A 6,000-nucleotide genomic window follows, 5' to 3' on the forward strand; every position below is an offset into this window, starting at 1 on the left:
TTTCAGCAGGCATTTAAAAGTTGACACAGAAGGCGCATGCTGAATCTCCAGTGGCAGGGAGTTCCACAGGACTGGGCTGATGACACTAAAGGCTCTGTTTTCCATTGTTGTCAATCGATCTTCCCCAACGTGAGGAACGACCAAAGACACACCTGCTGATGATCTCAGGGTCTGAGCTGGAATTTCCAAAGCATTACCATAAGGTTTAGAGTAGACGTTACGGTAAAGGCATGAGTACTAATTGCCCCAACAGAGACCAAGGCATTGAAAACTCTCCTTATAATTAGCAAAGAGATGATCAAATCACTGACAGCTGTTTTTGCTGGCACAGACCTGAGAATAGTTTGACCTTTTGAGGCAACTCTCTAACGGACGGAATCAGTTAATTAGCTGCTCCCTTGTGTACTGTTTGTTATGTACCTGTAAGGAAAATTTCACCTAAAAATAGACGCTTGCTAATTCAACCGAATGTAGCAGCCCATCTGAAATGCGATCAGCTGGCACCCTGCTGATTGCTTCTTCCACATGATTTTGGAGGGGGAGAAAGGATACAGTAGATTGGGGGAGGGAATCCGAAGAAAATTGGACAAAACCGAACCACCACAACAGTGATGAATATTTCTAAAATCTCCAGCTTCTTCAATGAATATTCCAGACAAGGGTAACCCACAGTTCCCATGTCAGGTGTGGTATCAGCATTTGGCATCCTAGGGTGGCTTCCATGCTCCATCAGGATCGACCAGCGGTGAGGCCTGTGGCCGGCCCTTCACACCAGGCAACTGGGCTTGTGAGGCTCCATTTTAATTTGCCACAACACCATGGAATGACATTAGGCCAGGCACAGGGAGTTAAAATGGCAGCTCCCAGCCATTTTTGAAATGGTTCTTTGGCCATCTCTGCAGGGGTAAACTTCATCTGGGAGTGACTGGTGGATTATTGGTCAATTTCCAATGGGTCAACCTAAGGACGAAGGGGAAATGGATTTAGGTCCCTGAAAAACTCCTGTGTGGGTTCTCTCTCTGGCAGCTTCCGCACTGAAGAAACGAGACTGGTGCTCTGTGTAGTCTCGCAATCCAAAAAGGTGGGACGGTGTTGGGGGACGGGACCCAACTACATCTTTGAGACAAGCTGCCTTTTTTTGCTTTCACATACTCACTCTTACTTTTTTCCACATTCTCAAGGATCTCCGTCAGGACCTCTGATCCAGCCAAATAAGTAGAGCATGAAAATTAGGTTTGGGCTTGAATTTTATCCGTGACGTTGACTCTGCCTCTTTCCCTCTCTTCTCCTGCAGGGTAAAACCCTTGTTATAAAAGGGAAAAAGTCACTGCTGATAGTTCGGAAGACAGCCCCCTCCTCTTTCTGCAGGAACATTCCCTTCAGACTGAGCTAGGTACATTTTCAAAAGGAGAAGAGCTTTGCTGTTCATATTTCAGAAAGCATGTGTGTGTGTGTGTTTTTAACCCATCAAAGCCTTAACAACATGTACGGATGGGCATCCTCTGTGCATTTGGAAAGGGGTAGGACCATAGCTCAATGGCTAGAGCATCAGCCTTGCATGCAGAAGATCCCAGGTTCAATCCATAATGGCATCTCCAGGAAGCACTGGGAGAAACTCCTGCCTGAAACCCCAGAGAGCTGTTGCCAGTCAGTATAGACAGTATGGGATGCGGGTGGCGCTGTGGGTTAAACCACAGAGCCTAGGACTTGCAGATCAGAAGGTCGGAGGTTTGAATCCCCACGATGGGGTGAGCTCCCATTGCTCGATCCCTGCTCCTGCCCACCTAGCAGTTTGAAAGCACGTCAAAGTGCAAGTAGATAAATAGTTACTGCTCTGGCAGGAAGGTAAACGGCGTTTCTGTGCACTGCTCTGGTTCGCCAGAAGCGGCTTAGTCATGCTGGCCACATGACCCAGAAGCTGTACGCCGGCTCCCTCGGCCAATAAAGCGAGATGAGCGCCGCAACCCCAGAGTCGGCCTCGACTGGACCTAATGGTCAGAGGTCCCTTTACCTTTACCTTTTTAATGTTCTGACTTAGTATAAGGCCCACATTCCTAAATGAATTTTTCTAGCTGGAAGTGCAATCCACCAACCACAATCTGCGCACTCTGCTGGCGCAGAGCTCGCTCTTCCACCCAACAAATGTGGAGGCAGATAGAATTGCCACTGGCGGCAGCAGCCAGCTGAAAAGCCCTAAGATTGCACTTTCCAGAGCTGGGGAGAGCCTAGGGCTGTTGCATGGTAGCATCCAGCCTGATTGCTGTGTCTTCTCCAGCTGACATGGTGATCGGCCTGCCCTTTCCTCACCTTCCTGCAGAGGCAGTGCTGGTCTCATCCCTCTATAAAGCCCCACCAGGCACAGGGGGGGTGGGGTTTAGAATTGCCACCCACACAGTGAACAGCTGTCTGCCCATGCTCAGGAAAAGGTCTCAGCTCCGTTTCTAGCACAGGTCATATCACCCTCCCCTTGAAGTTCACGTGGAATGAAGGACCCTTTTAGCTGCTGGAGAGGAGAGATGCTGGAGCATCTCTGGAGGGGGACCCTAGACTCCGACTCCCCATTGCTGATTTGCAGCACCTGGCCTGACGCCAGAATTATGGGCGGCGTGGTTAAGGAGGAGAAATGTGAATGATTTGGGGGCTAAGGAGGACGGGTTGAGATTTTGTTTCTCTGCAAGTTAGTTATTGTTTGTTTAATGTTTGTGTATAGCTAATGGGTTTCTTTATTACTGTTTAGTGGGGCTGGTGTGTTGTTCTTGTTTTCCCATATGTTGTACGTTGCCTGAAATATCAACATATTGTTGTGTGCCATCCCAAGCTCTAAGCGGTGAGAGAATCCAGGGATTCCAGGGGCTTGTAAAACAATAATCATTATGGGGTTGTATCCAATTCAGTTTTATTCCGAGTAAACCCACTGAAAACAGCAGACTTAACATAGACACGTTGAATGATTTCAGTGGGTCTGCTCTGAGTGGGATTATGACCCTTGTCTACAGCCCTTATTGCTTTAATAGTTATGTTAGCTAACTTTAGGAAATGGTAGCAGGGCACAAATATTAAAGTAAATATTATGGAGTGCATTGCCCCCAAGCTTCACCTTTTTTCTGTGTACAGTGGTACCTTGGGTTAAGTACTTAATTCGTTCCGGAGGTCCGTTCTTAACCTGAAACTGTTCTTAACCTGAAGCACCACTTTAGCTAATGGGGCCTCCTGCTGCCACTGCGCCGCTGGAGCACAATTTCTGTTCTCATCCTGAAGCAAAATTCTTAACCCGAGGTAGTATTTCTGGGTTAGCAGAGTCTGTAACCTGAAGCGTATGTAACCTGAAGCGTATGTAACCCGAGGTACTACTGTAATTTTTAAAAGTTCCCATCTGTTTCTCAGTTGCTCCGTCCTTTCTTTCCTCTTCGATCCAAAATGAGCTGCTCTGTGGAAAATTAATCTGTGTGTTCCCTATTCACCACTGTACTGAGGAATCTTAAATTTACTATGACTTTTCCACTTTTGGTCAAAGTGGATGAAATCTATAGGCACAGGAGTGGATTACATCTGCCCAAATACAGACAGGTCCCTCCAAGGATGGTTGTGTAGAGCCCCTTTAATGTTTGGGGTTTTTTAAGCAAAGGAAAAGCCCATAACCTTTTTCATTTACTACTACTACTACTACTACTACAACAACAATTTCAGTTATGAGTAGTTTCCTATGAAGCATATTGAAATGATTTCACAGTGCAACAAAAACTTGTACAAAATCACTGCATACAAAAGAAAATAATTAAAACATATGCACATATAAAAACAATCGCAAGTCTTTTTTTTTAAAAAAAAAAGACAATTAATTCCTATACCAACTGGGATAATAAAAAAAATCCCCACCGTTGAAAGAGGAGTCTTCAACAGGAACCCCCTTTTTTAATGGCACTTATCTGATATGTAATGGGAGGGCATTTCAAGGGGTAGGTATTGGCCTAAAGAGCCAGTTCCAACAGTGCAGAGCAGACTTTCTGATAAGATGGTATCTGATCTGCTGTATAAGGGATGAGAGTATCATTTAGGAAAACTGGTCTCAAGCTTTACAGGGCTTTGTATACAGGAACCTTGAACTTAGCCCAGCAACTAATTGGCAGCTAGTGCAGTTCTTTCAACAGTGGTATAATAATGAAGATGATGATATTCTGTCACAGTGAGCAGCCAAGCTCCAATGAGCAGTTAAGCTGCAGTCCCATGTAGAGTGTGCATTGCTGTAATCCAATCTGGAAGTTACCAGTGCATAGATGAAATTTGCTGCCCAAAATCGGGGGGCGTGAAGCCTAACAAACATTAAAATAGAGCCATGGGCTTTTATCTGTGTTAACTGTATCTTGCTTCTTAAATTCACTGCTTGCAGTTTGCCATAGTTTTCAGTTTGCATCTCCTCCATCTTTTGAGTTATAGAATAGCACACATGTGTATTCATGGAAACATAAGCGCAGAAAGGAACTCTTGACACGGTGGCACATTTATTTATTGACATAGTCATAATCTGCAGGACACAGCATATAAAAATTAAGTCAGCAGAAAGCTGATCCATAAGAACGCCATTAGAAAAATCAATAAAGCATCAGTAAATACTGACTGGTTAGAATGAGATTTATTTATTTATTTCATTTCATTTCAAAGGCGTGTCTAAACAAGATAGTTTTCAAAACATGTCTGAAAGGAGGGAATGGCCCTGCAGAACCTCAGAAGCATAGGGAATTAGGATTTCATCAGTGTACAATAAGCAGAGATCAGCCATTTGCTTATTGTTCCATAGGTGGCTCCTCACCAAGCTCTGTTTTGCCTATACTTATTCGTGAGAAAGGCTTCTGGAGTAAACCCTGAGGAAAAATCTGTACCCACTGCCTTGCAGGACATCTTTGGGAGAAGAAAAGGCTAAGGCGTAAAGCCTGCACAAATCTAGATTGGAGTCCCTATGACAGTTGGATGGCGTCTTATATGCCTCCTTCTGGCAAGTCCTGCAGCCAAGCTGGTTGGGACCTTTGGACCACAGCAATGAGGCCAAGTCTTGACAGCCTAGGACCTCCATAAGCACTACCCAGGCTTGTGCCCCAAAGGCAGCTAATGCAGCAAAAACAACGTGAGAGGCAGCAGTTAGGAGTTACCTGTCTCTATACCCCAGCGGGTGCTGTGATTCTTCAATGGTTTTACTTCACCCCCAGAGGCTTACTCCATTGTTTCTTGAGATGTATGCCAACAAATTTCCAGTTAAACTTGGACAATTGATAAAGTTAATTTTAGAACTGTATGGAGTACACCATACAGTGTATTTCTTCCCCATGCTTAAATATTACCGATACACACGTGTGCTCTGAATCAATTTCAGCCCTAAATGTATTTTTGATACTGTGATTTATTTCCAGAAGTATTGGTTGAATCTCATATCTCTCTTTTCTTCCTTTCTCTTATAAAAGTTTGTTCTGTGCTTTGCTAATAGATCTGTTCCTGACAGAGACTTGCCACCTCCAGGCCTGGTTTGAGAGGTACTCATTGCAGCGTTCGCTGTAAGATTCTGTGTTTCTCAGCCTGCCAGATTAAATTGATGGGATAAAAGAGATGGACACGCCACCAAGAGACAAGTTGTTGCCTATGTGAAAAACGTAAGCTCAGGCTTCTTGATTCCTGGGCAAGTTCCCTTGAGGACAAAGCCATGAATTCTATGGAGCTGAAGCCATTTAGAGGGAAAAGGACCAAGAGGCATGTCCCTGTTGTGCGGCCGCACGTTGCCATGGAACCAGCTGAGTGGATAGACTGTGCAAACGCTGAAGATATGGAAGACTAGGCAAAATGCTCCCATCTTCAATGTGACTCCGAGCTATTGAAATAAACCCTAATGGAGAAGTCCTGACTTCGATTCTCTGGGGATTTTGTTCCACCCCTGAGGACTTCTGGAGTGTGTCATGATGTAAATTACACAGATTTGCTCGAGCAAGTGAGGACTTCCCACTAGTTCTTCCTACA

The sequence above is a fragment of the Podarcis tiliguerta genome (assembly GCF_965153285.1).
Source record: "Podarcis tiliguerta genome assembly, chromosome: 2".
Classification (NCBI taxonomy): domain Eukaryota; kingdom Metazoa; phylum Chordata; class Lepidosauria; order Squamata; family Lacertidae; genus Podarcis; species Podarcis tiliguerta.